The following is a 19,299-nucleotide window of genomic DNA, read 5'->3' on the forward strand; positions in this document are numbered from 1 at the left end:
CACATGCAAACGAGAAAAGGACCAAACATCGACTAGGATATTCCAGTTTTTTTCTTTTTCTTTTTCGGCATGCCTACACATTCACAATAAGTCCCTTTTATTTTTCATCTCATGTTTTAAAATAATCTCACAAAATAGATGGGCGGTGTGGATATAATGCATAAATCATGGTCGGTCCTCGAACTTGGTGATGTTAGCACACCACCGTGGCACACGAGCAGCCGAATGCGTGCTCAGCCGTGTGTTGACATCACCAAGTCATGTGGTTCCACCATGATTTGTCCGACGCCAATAAGTTCGGTGAGTCGACCACAATAGAGTGCGGATCCTCTGCCTCCTGGAGGCAGGAACTCCCTGCCTCCAGCGTTTTCATTGGTCAACGTCACTGCAAGTGCCAGCTCATCAACTTTTTAAATATATTAGAAAAAGTAAATTTAATAAAAACTATAACGGAGACGTTAAACGGAAGCGGTTTGCGCGCTGAGTACCTCAGTACAGTAAGCGTAATGAATAAAGTCTGTGGAGCCCACCGTTATTCTCATTCTTGCAATGTATCAACTCCATCCATTTCTTTTATCATCTAATTTTAGTGTTTTACAACAAAAATTAATCATATCCAAGGATCAAGTGGACCACATCACCTAAAACATTGTGAATTGAATTCTACCGTTGAAAAGTTTTTGGGGCCCATGGAAGTTCTATATCAAGATGATATTTATTTTTTCCATCCATCCATGTCTTTGTGATCTTATGTACAGTTTGGATGAAAAATAAAAATCATTGGGGGCTTAGAAACACTTCAACGGTGAAAATCAATATTTCCACTATTTCCTTTGGTATGGTCTACTTGAGCTTTTGATATACTTTAGTTTCGGGCTCAACTCTTAAAATGATCTGAAAATACGGATGGACTGCATGGATAAACCACATGAATTCGCAATCCGATTTCACATTTTAGACGCAGATTTCCTACCAAAGCCTTTTGCAATAAGATGCTACGCAAGGATTACAGATGGGCCCACTGCGACGTTTGTGATAAATCCAACCCGTTCATCCATTTTTAGAAATCATTTTAGGACATCATACCAAAACTAATGAATATACAAAACTCAAATGGGCCACACGAGAGGAAACAGTGGTGATTTAGTGTCCACCGTTGAAATATTTATATGGCCACAAAAGTTTCGGTCTAATATTTTAGTGTTTTCACTTCATCCTGGTAAAAATGACCTTATATACAGTTTGGATGGCATATAAACATCAAGAGGCACAGGAAGGTTTCAACGGTAGGAATTTCTTTCTCCACTATTTCATCTTGTATGGCCCAGTTGAGTTTTTTATCATCCTAATTTTTTGTTACATGTCTTAAAATGAGCTCTAAAAATGGATGAATGGATTGGAATTCTTATAAACATCACGGTGGACCCCACCATACATCCAGCGCTGGAACTTCATGCAAAACGCTTTCCCCAGTGAATCCGCATCCACGGTTTCCATTGGAAACGTATTGGCTACTCCCCTACCACTTGGTGCTATGTGGGCCCACCATGATATATGTGTTTCATCCATGCCGTCCATTTATTTTTCTAGATCATTTTATGGTCTGAGACCAAAAATGAGGTATAACCGAATCTCAAGTGGATCACATTGCATGAAACAGTGTTGAATGAACGTTAACCATTAAAAACTTTTTGAGGACCATAAAAGTTTTGGATCAAGCTGGTCTTTGATTTTTCCCTTCACTTGGGTCTTTATGACCAAACCAACATATTGGATGTCAAATAAATAGTACGGTGAGCCTTATGAGGACTTTAATGATGGATATCCAATCACCATTGTTTTCCTGTGGTATGGTCCATATGAGATTTATATTCCTCTCATTTTTGGGATCAACTCCTAAAATTATATGTAAAAATAGATTAACGGAATGGATGAAACACATATATCATGGTGGGGAAGTGATGTCACCCATTTATATGGGTCCCACTATGATGTATGTTTTGTATCCACACCGTCCATCCATTTGGAGATATCATTTTAGGGCAAGAGCCAAAGAATGAATCAAATCCAAAACGTGAGTGGACCCCACCATAGAAAACAGTGGAGAGAGTCACGCCCACCATTTATTACAACTGAATCCAATCCAAACCTCGTCACTTTGTCTACTAAACCCCGTACTTTGTCTAGTAACCTCGTCACTTTGTCTATTGAATCCCGTAGTTTTGCAACCTCGTCACTTTGTCTAGTGAACCCCATCACTTTGTCACTTTGTCTGTTGAACTCCGTCACTTTATACTACAACATCATTACTTTGTCTATTGTACCCGTCACTTTATGCTACAACCTCATCACTTTGTTTAATGGCCTGTCATTTTGTGTTGTAATCTCCTCACTTTGTCTAGTGACCACGTCACTTTGTCTGCACTCGTCACTTTGTCTCGAACCTCGTTACTTTGTCTGACCTCGTCACTTTGTTTCTTGTACCGTCACTTTGTCATGACTCGTCACTTTGTCTACTAAACCCCATCAATTTGTCTAGTGAACCCTGTCACTTTGATGGAATTGTCACTTTATGATGGGGTTTTACTAGACAAAGTGATGGGATTAAGTTGGGTTACTGGACAAAGTGATGAGGTTAAGTATAGTTACTGGACAAAGTGACAGGATATAGTAGACAAAGTGACGAGGTTGCAGCACAAAATGGCTGGGTACAGTAGACAAAGTAACGATGTTGCAGTACAAAGTGATGGGGTTCAGTAGATAAAGTGATGGGGTTGCACTATAAAGTGACGGGGTTCACTAGACAGTGACCGGATTGCAGTACAAAGTGACAAGGTTCAGTAGACAAAGTGACGGGGTTCAGAAGACAAAGTGACGGGGTTGCAGTACAAAGTGACGGGGTATAGTAGACAAAGTAACGAGATTGCAATACAAAGTAATGGGGTTCAGTATACAAAGTGACGAGGTTGCAGTGCAAAGTGACGGGGTCACAAGACAAAGTGACGAGATTGCAACACAAAATGACAGGGTACAGTAGACAAAGCGACGAGGTTGTAGTATAAAGTGACGGGGTACAATAGACAAAGTGATGATGTTGTAGTATAAAGTGACGGAGTTCAGCAGACAAAGTGACGGGGTTGCAGTACAAAGTGACGGGGTTCACTAGACAAAGTGACGGGGTTGCGGTTCAAAGTGACGGGATTCAGTAGACAAAGTGATGGGATTTGGATTGGATTTAGTCATAATAAATGGTGGGCGTGACTCTCTCCACTGTTTTCTATGGTGGGGTCCACTCGAGTTTTGGATTTGATTCATTCTTTGGCTCATGCCTTAAATGATCTCTCCAAATGGATGGACGGTGTGGATACAAAACATACATCATAGTGGGACCCATATAAATGGGTGACATCACTTCCCCACCATGATGTATGTGTTTCATCCATTCCGTTAATCTATTTTTACATATAATTTTAGGAGTTGATCCCAAAAATGAGAGGAATATAAATCTCATATGGACCATACCACAGGAAAGCAATGGTGATTGGATATCCATCATTAAAGTCCTCATAAGGCCCACCGTACTGTTTATTTGACATCCAATATGTTGGTTTGGTCACAAAGACCCAAGTGAAGGGAAAAATCAAAGATCAGCTTGATCCAAAACTTTTATGGTCCTCAAAAAGTTTTTAATGGTTAATGTTCATTCAACACTGTTTCATGCAATGTGATCCACTTGAGATTGGGTTATACCTCATTTTTGGTCTCAGACCATAAAATGATCTAGAAAAATAAATGGACGGCATGGATGAAACACATACATCATGGTGGGCCCACATAGCACCAAGTGGCAGGGGAGTAGCCAATACGTTTCCAATGGAAACCGTGGATGCGGATTCACTGGGGAAAGCGTTTTGCATGAAGTTCCAGCGCTGGATGTATGGTGGGTCTACCGTGTGTTTATAAGAATTCCAATCCATTCATCCATTTTTAGAGCTCATTTAAAGACATGTAACAAAAAATGAGGATGATAAAAAACTCAACTGAGCCATATAAGATGAAACAGTGGAGAAAGAAATTCCTACCGTTGAAACCTTCTTGTGCCTCTTGATGTTTATATGCCATCCAAACTGTATATAAGGTCATTTTTACTAGGATGAAGTAAAAACACTAAAATATTAGACCGAAACTTTTGTGGCCATATAAATATTTCAACAGTAAACACTAAATCCCCATTGTTTCCTCTCGTGTGGCCCATTTGAGTTTTGTATATTCATTAGTTTTGGTATGATGTCCTAAAATGATTTCTAAAAATGGATGAACGGGTTAGATTTATCACAAACGTCACAGTGGGCCCATCTATAATCCTTGCGTAGCATCTTATTGCAAAAGGCTTTGGCAGGAAATTCATGTCTAAAATGTGAAATCCGGATTGCGTATCTGAGTCTTATCGTAATGAGTAAACTCTATTGAGCCTATTGTGAATTCATGTGGTTTATCCACGCCGTCCATCCGTATTTTCAGATCATTTTAGGAGTTGAGCCCAAAACTGAAGTATATCAAAAGCTCAAGTGGACCATACCAAAGGAAACGGTGGAAATATTGATTTTCACCATTGAAGTGTTTCTAAGCCCTTGATGATTTTTATTTTTCATCCAAACTGTACATAAGATCATAAAGACATGGATGAATGTCAAAAACAAATATCATTTTGATATAAAACTTCCATGGCCCCAAAAACTTTTCAATGGTAGAATTCAATTCACACTGTTTCAGGTGGTGTGGTCCACTTGATCCTGGGATATGATTAATTTTTGTTGTAAAATACTAAAATTAGATGATAAAAGAAATGGATGGAGTTGATACATTGCACGAATGAGAATAACGGTGGGCTCCACAGACTCTACTCATTACGCTTACCGTACTGAGGTACTGTATGCGCAAACCGCTGCCGTTTAACGTCTCCGTTATAGTTTTTATTAAATTTACTTTTTCTATTATATTTAAAATATTGATGAGGTGGCACTTGCAGTGACGTCGACCGATGAAAACGCTGGAGGCGGGGAGTTCCTGCCTCCGGGAGGCAGAGGATCCGCACTCTAATTATAATGGTCTCCTTATCATGGGATGTCACTGAATTATGTGGGCCCAACCATGATGCATGAGTTATATCCTTACCATTTCGGACGTTGATTGCGTCCTACCCCCACCCCTCTCCAGTCGGGAACGGGCAGGTGCTTTGAGTGGCTACTGTTATGTATGGGTCTTATCCACAACGTCCATTCATTTTTTATTTTTTAAATTACAACACAAAAAATGAGACAAATCCAAGGCTCAAGTGGACTACACAATGGGGATTAAACTCTGACCGTTTAAAATTTATTAGAGGCCATGGAAGTTTTGAATGGAGCTTATATTTGTGTTTTCTCTTCATCCAGGTCCATGTGACTTTATGAAAATGTTTGATGGCAAATAAACATCACGGTGAGTCTTAGAAAATTTTCAACAGTGACAATCATTATCACCACCGCTTCGCGTGGTGTGGTCCACTTGGGCCTTGGATCTTCCTCAATTTTGGGTTTATTTTCTAAAATGATAGGAAAAATGGATGGACAGTGTAGATAAGACCAATATATTACGGTGGCCACTCAAAGCTGCTAGCCGTTCCAAGGTGGAGACGGGTGGGGGTAGGACGCAGTCCATGTCCATAAACATCACTAACATGGAAGCAGATTGGCTGGTGTACCACACCACTGATGTGGCTAGTGTGTTGATTTCACCAAGTTCTGTGGGTCCAATCATGAGGTATGAGTTATATCCAAACCGTCGGTTCACTTGGTGAGTTGGACGTAAGTCTTGAGCCCATCAATAGATCCAAAATCAACAGTACTGATTCTTGGTTCAGAAGTGGAGTGTTGAATGGCTGCCATTGAAACCCCTGTGGTGTCACAGAAATTTTAGGTCAATGGGACATTTGATTTTTCTCTTCATCCAGGTCTGTACATTATGAATAGATTGGATGAAAAGTAAACATTACCATGGCCCTCTGAATGTTTTAATGGTGAGAATCATTGTCCCCACTGATTTTTGCGGTATGGTCTACTTAAGCCTTGAAAATTACTCATGCTTAGGATCAAGATCTAAAATGATCTCATCAAATGTATGAACATTGTAGACAGAACATATACTGTAAAATTTACATCTGTGTGTAATCAAGCAGGACAAAAACTTGGAAAATTTTGAAGCCAAAAGTGAACCTCCCTAGGATCCACTGTGATATTTATATTTCATCCAAAGCATTCATAAGGTCATTCCCACTGGAATGAACTGAAAACACAAATATTAGCCTGATTCAATACTTTTATGGCCCCATGAATGTTTCAACCATCGGTGTTGAATCTCCATTGTTTCATGTTGTGTGGCCCATTTAAGTTTGGATCTATCTCATTTTAAAGTCATATCCTAAAATGATCTGGCAAACCATATGGATGGGGTGGATTTCTCGCAAACATTATGATGGGCCCCACCCAGCTTTTGTAGTAGAAAGAAGCAACTAGTGGTTGCATGCTATCTTTGTTGCAAAGGATGGCGCAGTGCCTATCAGAAAGAATGGTAAGATTTTTTTTTCCAAAGAATAATAAATTGAGAAATACATTATAACATATCTGTTAAAGCCATCTTAAATGTAATAATTCAACTTGTTATGAATATGATTTCTTGTTGGAGTGAAGCACAGACTCAACTATTTCCTTTAAAATAATTTGCACCCCTACAGAATCTATTGGTGTAGCAAGCTCTTGGGGTGTTATTCACATAATGCAATTATTCTATAGTTCTAATTTGTCTATAGGTTTCCTACAACCTAACACTAAGACCAGTAACAAATCTCATATGCCCAAAGAGAAGAATAGAAAATGAGAGAAGAAAAGTATGAAAAGGAGAAAATAAGAAAGCAAGGATTTGTTGTTATAAAACTCTAAGAGATCACCCTTTATTTGTAGACATAAACAGAGAGAGAGAGAGAGAGAGAGAGAGAGAGAGAGAGAGAGTTTAGATTCTATTAAACTCGTTCCACTGAGTGGATATCATCGACATTTTTTTCATGAACTCCTAAGAAAAACAACCTTACTTGCCTGGAAAAGAGAGGGACAAAGGAAAGAGATTTAAAAATTACTGAAGCATGTTTGAAATTTTGTTTACGTAAAACCATGCCCATCAAGACTTAAAAGAAAGAGACCTACTTAAGCCTACCGGGCCACGATCTGCAACCCCTATGTGCGCATGTGTGTCTTTTTCCTTTGATGATTTTAGAAGCCTTATGCACATAACTCTTTTGTTTGTCATTTAGGCTCTAATTCAGGGTGTTCATGTCATATTTCTTATGATTCATCACTTTACATAAGCATTCCAAGCTCACCTTGAAGATAAACATCCCTTTTATTCTATAGAGGCTAGACTTTGATTCCATAGGTAAATCCTTAGTCTAACAGCTTTAGAATGTCCTTAGTCTAACAGCTTTAGAATGCTCATCTAGGTGAATCCCCATTTGAAACCAACTATCTTATTAGTTGTAGGAGATTCCACCACCATCCCACTCTCTCATCACCTTAGCATCCTTATAGGAAGATCATTGCGTGGTAGTCAATTGTTGGAGCTGAAGAAGATTGACTTCAAGATTATGTGAGCTAAAGAGAAGCCACATCAAGATTGATCAAGTATCTCACGATAATCACTATCGAAGGGGCTAATCCAAACTAGTAAGAGTGTATTTTAAAGTCCATTTTATAATGAATTCTTGTGTAATTTGAGTATAGAGTTTAAAACCCAAACTTGACTAAGTCTCTGTGTAAGCCATTGGCGGGTGTTTACGTAAAGGTTACTGGTGAGCCTATAAAAAAACCTTATGTTAATCTTTATGTGAGCCACCAATGGATATATATGTAAAGGTTACTAGTGAGCCTATAGAAAACCTTGTGGGAGTCTCTATGTGAGCCACTGGCGGGTGTGTACGTGGATCCTAGTGTAGGTTTGTAAAGGTTAATGATGAACTTGTAGAAAATTATTGAGATAGTGAAATATGAAAAACTTGAGTTTGAGTTTGTTATCTAGGAGTGGAGTAGAGATTTAGCTGAACCACTATACATCATTGTGTTTGCGATTGTTGGTGTGTATGCAATTCTATTTATGCTTATGGACGACCATGTTACTCTGAAAGATTATGGTGGGAATCACAATCTGCTCCTCTTCCAATATAATATTTCTGAAGTTTGTGCTCCCACTATCTTCAACCTTCTCAATGAATGTTACATTTGCAATGTCAATGACTCTCATTGAATAGGAAGGAAAATAAAATATAAATCCTTTGGATCTTTCTGAGTATCTTATAAAGAAGAAACTAATTGTTATAAGGTCAAGCTTTCTTTAATGCAGGTCATATAGTTTGGCTTCTACAGGACAACTCCATTCATGAAAATATTATAAACTAGGCTTTCGCCATATCCACAATTCATATGGAATTTTCATTACAACCTTACTTAGGACTCTATTTAAGATATGCACAATTGTTTTTAATGTATCACCCCATAAATATTTTTACAATATTGAATTACTAATCATATACCACATCATGTCCTTTAAGGTGCGATTATGCCTTTCTGCTATACCATTATGCTCTGGGGTACCAAGCATGGTGTACTAAGTGACGATGCTATAATCTTGTAGATATCTAGTGAATGGCCCAGGATTACACTCAAATTCATCATACATTCTATAGTACTTACCACCACGATCAGATCTGACAACTTTGATCTTTTCGTCGAGTGATTCTCATCTTCACCTTTGTAAATCTTAAATGTATTTAGGACATTTGATTTTTGTTAATAAGGTATATGTACATGTAATGAGAATACTCAATGGACAAGGTAGTAGTAGATGTAGCCAGTGCAACTGGGATGAAATCTATTCTTATAAAGTCAAGTCAACGAGAAAAAGACAAGTAAGAAAGACTTGTACACAGTCATAGAGAAAATTCAACGAAGAAGAATTGAGTTAGAGTAGTTGGTACGATGACCATATGACACGTGGACAGGGGACAAAGGGGCCCAAAAATAGTAGCTTAATCCAAGGTTTTATGGGCCCATGATCAATACCGGTGGAGATTGATTAAATGTACACCATTGAAACCTCTTAGCTGTCCACCACGATGCTCACTTTCTAATAAAACCCTGTCTAGAGGGCCCCACTACCCTGGACATGTGTGCAGGCACCCCCACATGAGTCTTCAATGTTAGCTATCATTGTAGTTCCATTATTAAAAAGCTATCATTACGGGCTATCATAGACACCTTCGTGTTGCTCACTAGAGCTATGTCTGTGGATAAGAATATGTTATTAATTAAAATAGCCCTCAATTATAATGTCATAAAGACGATGACTTCAACATTTGAAGTCGTTATTATTTTAGCCCTCTAGGCAATATTTGACTTTTTTTAGGACAAAAGCACCCCTTTGTTGTCATCTCTTTATACAATAGTAACTTTTCATGAAAGTTGAGAGGGCCTTTTGAGAATGGAAGTTGGCCCCACTAAATCAACGATTAAGGTCACCTTTCGCCTAATCTGATCCGTTCATTTTCATCAAACAACCGAGAACCCATAATAAGGTCGTTTAAAAAAAAATTAGAGTTATGTGTGGCCAACAACTATATTAACTTTTGTGTTAATTTTAAACTATTTCCTCTAGTGTGGTACATTCATGACAAGTTTTTCCCTCAAACTTCAGCAGATGGCATGAAATTAAAACCCATTTCATGCGGATGGCTTGGATTTATTCCAATATAATCTAATGGGCCCCACATAAGACATGAGATGGGTTTAATAGGTGGGTCCCTTGTGCGAGAAAGGTCATTTGGCCATTTTCTTCTTTTCTTCTTCATTTTTTCATGGGAGGGGACCATTTGGTCGTTAGGACCATTACCACTTCCGTGGGACACACTCCTGCGAGCTTCTGGTGTGCATCCAACTTCATTCCCTCCATTCCAATGAGCTTCTAAGTATTTTTTAAGATTTTTTGTCACTCTCCGATGTTGAAGCTACGACGGCCAAAGGTAGGTTTATGTTAGGATAATAATGGCTTTTGTGCATTATTTTTATTTTTATTGGTGGGTATCAATTATGAGAGTTTATGAAATAGAGGAGGGTATGGTAGTTCCCTTTATAATTATTTTTTATTTTTTTATCAATATGAATTGTGAGATTTTGTGAAAAGGGTTTTATAATGGAAGAATGTTGTAATGGAAGATTGTTATAATGGATGAATTTTGAAATGGAATAATGTTGTAATGGATGAATGTGATGAATGTTTTAATGGATGAATATTGTAGTAGAATGTTGAAATGGATGAAAGCTCATAATGGTCTCAACTCCGCATGGGTCACGGATTCAACGAAAACGGTTAGAATTCCCTCGTCAGATGTTCACTTTGGGTGATCTTATACTAGTTGTAAAGGTAATTTGATGAACTTTAAATGGATTTTGAATAACCTCATTTGGACACCAGATAGCCCTTTTGTGTTTTTCATATCTATAGAAAAACCCTAGGAACCCCTATTTAGAGTTTTAGGAAACTCCTTTCCCCATCTCAGTTGTAAAAGGACTCAGATTTTTGCAATCCGCAAAATCGCGGAACGAATCTGCATAACCACGATCAGTCGAGACGAGGCCACGGCCGGTCGAGCGCCACCCACGACCGGTTGAGCACCACCCTCAACCGGTCGAGTACCCGAGTCAGGGCTCGACTCCACGACTGGTCGTGCACCAGCCCTCGACCAGTCGTGTAAGGCTCACGATCGGTCGAGCACGGGGAAAAAACCTATCAGATCGATGATATAATGGAAATGATCATAACTCCATTATTACATATTCGATTTAGGTGATCTTTTACTCATTTGAAATGTAATTTGAAAAACTTTTTAATGGCTTCAGAATCACCTTATTTGGACATAATTTGATTGCCCAAAAGTGAGCTCAAATTTCATTAAGGACTATGGATTGTTGGTATTAATTATGGATTGTCGGTCCCACGAAAATGATCATAACTCCCTCGTTGTAAATCAGATTTGGGCGATCTTCTACTCATTAAAAATATAATTTGATTAACTTTCAAATAGCCATTTGATTAGCCAAAAGTGGGCCCAAAGTTCATTAATGACTATGAATTACTGATCCGATGAAAATGGTCATAATTTCCTCTTTACATGTCCAATTTAGGTTTTATTGTGGTCGTTGTAAAAATAATTTGGTGAACTTTTAAATAACTTTTGAATCATCTCATTTAGACACTATTTCCATTATAATATTAATTCATTACAACACTATTCTATTACAAACTTTATCCGTTACGATATTCTTCAATTGCAAAAATTCATCAATTACAACATTTTTACATACCTTCATCCATTTCACAAACTCTCATCATTCATTAAAAAAAAAAAACCAACATATACAAAGATAACCACCACACTCTCTTTCTTGTCACAAACTCCTACCATTAATATCCACCAACAAAAACAAACACAATACAAATTAAATAACTTACATTTAGCTGGCATAAATCTTACATCGAACATTGTGACTGAAGAACTTTAAAAAACTTTCTTTTTTTAGCCTGGAGCTTCGCCCAATTTTTCATCGTCGTCGAGGAGTGTAGTGTCCATCCATGCAACTATTACCCATAAAAAAGGCTCCGGGTCTTTGATATATATAAAATAAAGAAAGAGGAAAAAGGCCAAAAGGCCTTCCTATGCAAGGGCCCCCACCTTTTGAACCTGCTAATGGACATTTTTATGTAGGCTACGTCATAACGTATGTGTTTTATCCGTGCTGTCGATCCATTTTCCATGTCATTTCAGGGCATGAACTCAAAAATGGGGTAGATCAAAATCTAAGGTGGACCACAGGAAATCACCCGAAAGCCCACCGTTACAAGCTTATCTGAGTGACAAAAGTTTTGAATCAAGACCTTATTGTGAATTGACGATTGTCTGATAAAAGTGAATGAATTATATCAGATGAGGGGTGACTCCAATTGTTGATTTAGTAGGGCCTATACTCTCATTCTCAAAAGAACTTCTCTTCTTCCTTCTTTAAGAAGGCATGGAGGAGACAATCAAGGAACGTTTTGGTTATGAAAAAAAAAAAAAACCAAATAATACCCCATAGGGCTAAAATAATAATAATTTAGATGCTAAGGTTATTACCTTTATAACATTATAATTGAAGACTATTTTAATTAATTATCGGTCAAGAACTTTGGCAAGCCATTCTGACCGATGGAGTGTACGTCATGAGAGCGGATTGCCTAGTGGCTATTGAACAGTCTCTTTATGCCTAACTGTGATGTATATGCTTTATCTATATTGTTCATTTATATTTTCATAATTTGTTTTACGGCATAGCTCAATAGCAAGGAAGATCCAATTCTCAAGTGATCCATGCGATGAGAAAGCAGCGGTGATTGATGGCCTACCATTAAAAACTTCCGTGATGAAGGTAAGACAAATATCAGCTTCAATCCAAACTTTTGGATCTGCTTCATTATTTTTGAGCTATTGACCTAAAATGATCCAGAAAAATATATAAATGGCATGCATTAAACTTATACATCATGGTCGGGCCCACATAGCACCACTGAGTAGCCAGTGGCCCGTGCCTTGACATCACGCAGATAACATGGTGGGCCCGCTAAGCTAGAGTATTTTACTCCAGAATCTTGGACGCGGAATTCCTAGGAAACCCTTTTTCTTTAACTTCTTACACGGAGAAATTAGGTGGCTCCACGGTGATGTTTGTGAGAAGTCCATTGTCCATCCGATTTGTGAGCTCATTTTAGGAGACGAGAAAAAACTGAGCCGGATTACATGCTAAGTGTGCCAAAATTGTGAGGATTGGATGTCCAAAGTTGAAATCCGCATTAGAGATTGCTGGATCTGTCTCAATTTTATTTGTTTACCTTAAAATAACTTCAAAAATGGGATAGACGGTTTGGATGTACAGATACATCACGGTGAGCCCGCCCACGGAACTGACCGTTAGGAGCTAGGGACGGGCCGGGGTAGTACGCAATACGCGTTCTGGCAGGGGATCCGCGTCCGAGATTCTCGCTGTCGGCCACATGCGTGAAAAATAACGCTTCAGACAAGTTGGGTGAGGTAACGTGCGCTTAATAATTCAAAATGAAAGTGTGGTCGTAGTTGCAGCTGTTTACCTGTTCAACAACTAGCCTATCAAAAAATAACAACAACGTGCAAAAGTCACGCACGATAAGGGAACAAAGAAAGTAGAAGAGAAAAACCTCAACCATTGTTTTGCAAGACTGGCAACTTAAAAATTTGAAAATACAATCGACAACTCACCTCACTTTTCTTAACTACCACATGATTTTGAAAGAACGACTCACAGGTCATCTTTTTTGGAACGACTTTCATAGAAAATCGGGCAGAGGTTGGGGATTACCCCAGGACCTAGCTAGAGATGCAGAACTCTCTTTACTTTTCATAACTACCACAAGATTTTAAAAGAATGACTCACCGGTCATCCTTTTTGGAACAACTTTCGTAGAAAATCAGGCAGAGGTTGTGAATTACCCCAAAACCTATTGAGAGATGCAGAGGTACCAGGGCAACCACGGTGATGTTTGCCTTTTATCTATTTGAAACAACGCGGAAGTCATGCAGGAAAAGCAAAAGAAGGAAAGAAAGTAGGAGAGAAAACCACAAATTTGCAGAATGGGAACAACTCCCATTGTTTTGCAAGACTAGCAAGCCAAAAAATTTGAAAATACAGTCTACAAGTCTCTTTACATTTCATACCTACCACATAATTTTGAAAGAACAACTCACTGGTCATCTTTCATAGAAAATCGGGCAGGGGTCGGGGACCACCCCACTGGGACCTAGAGATGTACGGGGTCTAGGGCAACCACCGTCATGTATGCGTTTTATGTACTCTGACTATTCAATTTGAAAAATCATTTTTGCTAACAAAACCCAAAATTGAGGTAGATTGAATACCCAAGTGAAACATACCATAGGAAATAGTGATGATTGAATGCCTATAGTTGAAAATCTATTAGAGCCACCAAGTTTTTGATCAAGATAATATTTATATTTTCCTTTCATTCAGGTCTCTGTGACTTTATGAATAAGTCAGAGGGCGGATAAAAATTACGGTGGGCCTAATAAGGTTTCAACAGTAGATACTTCCCGTGGTATGGCCCATCAGCCTCATCCGGATGTTTTCCCTACTCGACCTCAGGGCCTTTTGGATTACCAATTATGATACATTTAAACTTAATTTCGTTAATATATGTTACATCCGCACCATTTATCAATTTTACAATATTATTTTAAGGTGTCTCTAAAAATGAAGAAGATTTAACACTGTCATGGACTTCAAAAAGCTTTCAATGGTTGGCGTTCAATTTCCACTATTAATTGTAGTGTGGATCATTTTCGCATTAGATCTATCTTATTTTTTGTCTAATTCTATAAAATGATCATGTAATATGGATGAACAGTATAAACATAACACATATATCATGATGTAGCTTACAAAACTATGCCACATCAACACACCTCCGCCCTTCATTCTCCCAACGACTTTACCTGTGTCAACTGATCTTCGTGGCAATGGCCCAAAGATTTCTTTGGAACGATCTATTACATAAGTGACGTAACATGGTGGCGGAAACGATGATGCATGCACTAGATGATCAGGTCTCTTTCAAAATGGAACAATTCTTTCCAAATGCAAGTTGTGAAATAAGAAAAACGACACCTCCTAAAGTCCGCCCGCATGTCCCAACGTCTCAATTAATAAATTAAAAAAGAAAATTATAGAATTTACATTCCGTCCCATTACTAAGTAGGATTTGCATCCCAACTCTTCCCTATCGATGTGGCCTATCTGAGTATCGTATGGGCTGGTATTTTATTTCTAGGATGAAGATGATTTACTCTCAAAAGTAAAGTTTGGGAGCGTGTTTAAAAGACGCTGGGTAAAAGGTGGCATTTATGGTGGTCAATTTTCCGAAAAAAAAAAAAAAAACAAAAACACGCGCGTTTTGACGAAGACAGCTCATTCACACGGTATTCCCAACTGTTTATAACAAGATGGGCCACAACTTTGCACCTTTTTTAAATGTGTGGTGATCCATTTAATAATCAAGCACACAGGTATGTGCAGGTATCTGGACCATCCTGAGAGGGCTAGTGAGGAGGATTATAGCACGAAATCACATTGATTAAACAATCCTAACCGTCCAGTAGATGGCAACTACATTGATGTGCTTTATCAAAGGAAAAGTAGGCTTTCTTTAGTCCTACATTGGATAGAGTGTGAGAAAAATTATTGTTTATAAGTTATTGAGAAATAGATGATGAGATGCTTAGTTTGCGCATTCTAATGCATAGCACTGGAATGCATGTGCGCTAGGGCTTGGGCATAGGCACGGGCGTGGGCAATGTGGTTGCAGTGGTGTCAAATGACACACTTTGCACTTTGCACGTGGTGATTACTCCCTCACGATCTTACGCTAACCGTCACGAGACATTGCGAGAAGAGAAGTGTGAAGCCTTAGGGCGGTGAATTTAAAAATCTGAAATGAGCCTGGGTTTTATATGTGACTGAGAACAGTCGGATCTTAAATCTGAAAAGTCCAGCCGTTTCGAAAAATGGATAGCCATCCTGAAAGCCACAACGGTCCGAAAACGAACGGGCTAGGATGATATAACGATCAGATCTTCTGATCTGACGACCAAAAATGTCTAGGATTAATTGTCAATGGCCAGAAACGTTTTTCAAACATTCTGGACCATTGAATACCACATGGCAACGGTGCTATACCTAATGCCTATATAAACTAGACCATTCCAGTCCGATTTCATCATTTCAACATACCATCTCTCCAATCAGAAACATCCAAATCTCCTTAGTGAATACTATGAACATTTCCTAGAAGCAATTCGCCTGTAGCCCGTCAGTAATTGATAAGGGGGCGAATCACGCTTTAAGGACATCGTATTCTATATGTGATTCAGCCTAGTGAAACAATTTTTCTTACATTTATTTTTTATATTTTTCGGTGTATCTAAACATCAAATTCTAGTAGGCCCTGCGGTATTGGTAACACTCACTAAACTGTTAACTGGATAGCACCTAATCCGCGTTTAGTATTTTGGCCATGGGCTTAAAATGGGTTGAGGCACTAGGTGGTCAAATTTTGTAGTGCCAAAACCTTTTGGAATCTGTGTCTTTTGTAGCTCATCTACATATTCAAGACTGTGCACCTCATGTACAAGATCAAAGGTCTTTACTTCAAGAATCTCAAAAGCAAGATCAAGAAATATACAAGTTCAAGTACAACACCATGTGATAGTTCACTCCTTCAAGCTTCAAAGTTCAAGGTTCCAAAGCTTCATCTAAAGGCAAGAAAATAGTCTTTATTTTGGTACTTAAAGCTTAAGGTGAAGTACAACTCAAGTACCTCAAGCTCAAGCTTCAATGTGTTTCAAATTCAAGCTTCAAATAGTCGCAAATTTAAGCTTCATCAAATGTCAAGATCTCAAGCCTCGTGAACTTCAAAGAACAACTATCAACTGAAGCAAAAAGAAGATTCAATGTTCATATATCACTTATAAGGTATGAATGACCCTAGATTGACCATAGGATAGGTCATTTTGAATACATAAATTAATTGCGTCACTTTATAAGTACACAGACTGTTTTCAACTAGTCTTAGACTATGTTCGACTAGTCCTAGCACTGGCTCAACCAGTCCTAAGTTTGTTACTTATTTTTAGAATTTTTTTGCATGGCTCGACCGGTTGTGCAAGCCACTCGACCAATCATGCCAGCCACTCGACCATCCTGCCTGAAATTTAATAGTTTGTTGGTCCTTCGACCAATCGAGTTCATGGCTCAACCGGTCGTGTAAGCCACTCGACCGGTCGTGCAAGCCACTCGACCGGTCATGGACCTATCTTATGTTATCCCGCCTAAAATTTTAATAGTTTGTTAGTCCTTCGACCAGTCGAGTTATCTTCTGGGCCAGTCAAAGGAGCGATTTCTGCACTTATAAATAGATCATGATTTTCAGAGTTTGATATCTAATTCAAACAAAATCAAGACACCGCTCTAAGAGATAAGTTAGTGATATTCTTAAGTTATTTAGTGCTCATTTAATATTCTCTTTAATTAGCTTTGTTTGCATTTGATTTTGAGTTTTTACATTCCAATCTTATTTGAAAGAGGGATTGAAGTTTTCCCATTTCTTGGAATTAAAATCAAATCAAGCTAGCCGAAGGTAATTTAATCTAAAATCAATTTAGAACTTAGAATCATTTCATAAGTGAATTTGAACATTGAACATCTACGTTGAACTTTTACTCCGAATTGGTTCTACCGGGCTACAACAAAGGAGAATATCCAGATAAGTATTTTATAGTTTTGTAAATCAATTATTCTTTTGGTTTCTTTGAGATTGTGCCACAACAATCTCTTTCTTTTGGTTTGTCTGAGGTGATCCAGAAAACTCAAAGTGTGGGGTTTTTTGATTTTTCTAACAGTTGGTGTACACACAAGCGAACCACTATAATTTCTGGTCTTGTGGTGATTGATTGATTGATTATTTCATTTTGTGGATGTTGTAATTTCCCTTTATGCATTTGTGGAGAATGTTGTAATTCTTTTTATGCAAGTGTGGGAATGTTGTAATAGCTTAGTTATTTCCGTTGTTATTTATTTCTTTATTCCTCTGTATTGGTTTGAGATTTTGATACACAGACTGTTATAGGAATCAGGTTGTCCTACCATAAGCCATTGGTTTTTTGTGTAAGTTTGTTCTTAGAACAACATCTATATGAACCTCTTAATACTTGTACACTTGAGGTTGTTTCACATTTCTTTATGTGAGATTGTTTAATTGCTATCGTTATTTATATTTGTTTAAATTCCACATTTAATTTTTAATTTGGCATAGTCCTATTCAACCCCCCTTCTAGGACAAGTTGAAATTCCTACTGACTGCTCTGAAGATCTTCTACATCCTGAACCCGACTCTCCAGCTTCTGCCTAAAGCAAAGGACACTAACACTCCAGAACAGGTTGCTGCTAGGATCAAGCGACAAGAAGATGAATTATTGTGTCGTGGCCACATCCTCAATGCTCTCTCTGATCGGTTGTACGATTTGTACACGGGGACCATATCAGCGAAAGAAATTTGGAGTGCGCTGGAATACAAATACAAGGCTAAGAGGAAGGTACACAAAAATTTTTGATTGCCAGTTATTTCAACTGCATGATAGTAGACTATCTACCGCTGCTTACCCAAATCCAATAACTGCAACTTATTGTAAATAAAATAAAAGCCATAAAAATTGATCTTCTTGAATCCTTTCAAGTCGGAGCTATAATCGCAAAGTTGCCTCCGAGCTGGAAAGACTCTTGAAGTTGGCTTTTACAGCTGCCCTTTAGTTGAGACGATATAGTACTAGGTAGGTGACCAAGGTTACCACCCATGGTTAATCCTCAGATTGGTTGTGGGGGTGGCGCTCGGCATCTGAGGCCGAGCTTGCTCGCGACCTCCCATTCGAGCTGTTGGCCTTGTGTTGTTTCCATCTTTTTCCAGTCAATTGACTAGTTCGGTTTTACCCATAACAGTAGCCCCTTACTTCCGAGCGCTCTCTAGGAGCTCGGGAAGTAAATGGACTTGAACTGACGCTCGAGCATAAGGCCTCACATGGAGGAGGTTAGGACCGCCTGTCATTATGATAGGAGAGAGAAATGTGCCAAGTGCGGGAATCGATGAGGATTTAGTAATGATAATGACAAGGGCATGTGTGGAGCGATGCCTCTTCATCTCTGGGTGAATGGTAGACGGACACCTGTCTCTGCTTTGATAGTGGAGTTTGCTGACAAACCCTTGGTGGCCACATGGATGAAGGCATGTGCTGAGGCACCTCTTTGGCTACAGCTTTAAATGCGTGCATTTAATGCTGCAGTTAAAAATGCTATAAATAGGGGAGGGGTGCCCTAAACCCTTTCATTTGCTCCGCTCACCTCCTTTACTTCCTCCTGCTACCGGACTTAGGCGATTTTCGGTGAGTTGGGATTTCTCTTTTTCCTACTTCTCTGGGCAGTCCTCCATTCCTTCTCCGGCCTTTCGTTTCTTCTACGATTCCTTTTTCTTTCTTTCTTCTTCCTTATTCGGGATGTCGAAGGGTTCCAGCAAAATGTCTGTGTCCGG

This window comes from Magnolia sinica, chromosome 18 (assembly GCF_029962835.1).
Source record: "Magnolia sinica isolate HGM2019 chromosome 18, MsV1, whole genome shotgun sequence".
NCBI classification, from domain to species: domain Eukaryota; kingdom Viridiplantae; phylum Streptophyta; class Magnoliopsida; order Magnoliales; family Magnoliaceae; genus Magnolia; species Magnolia sinica.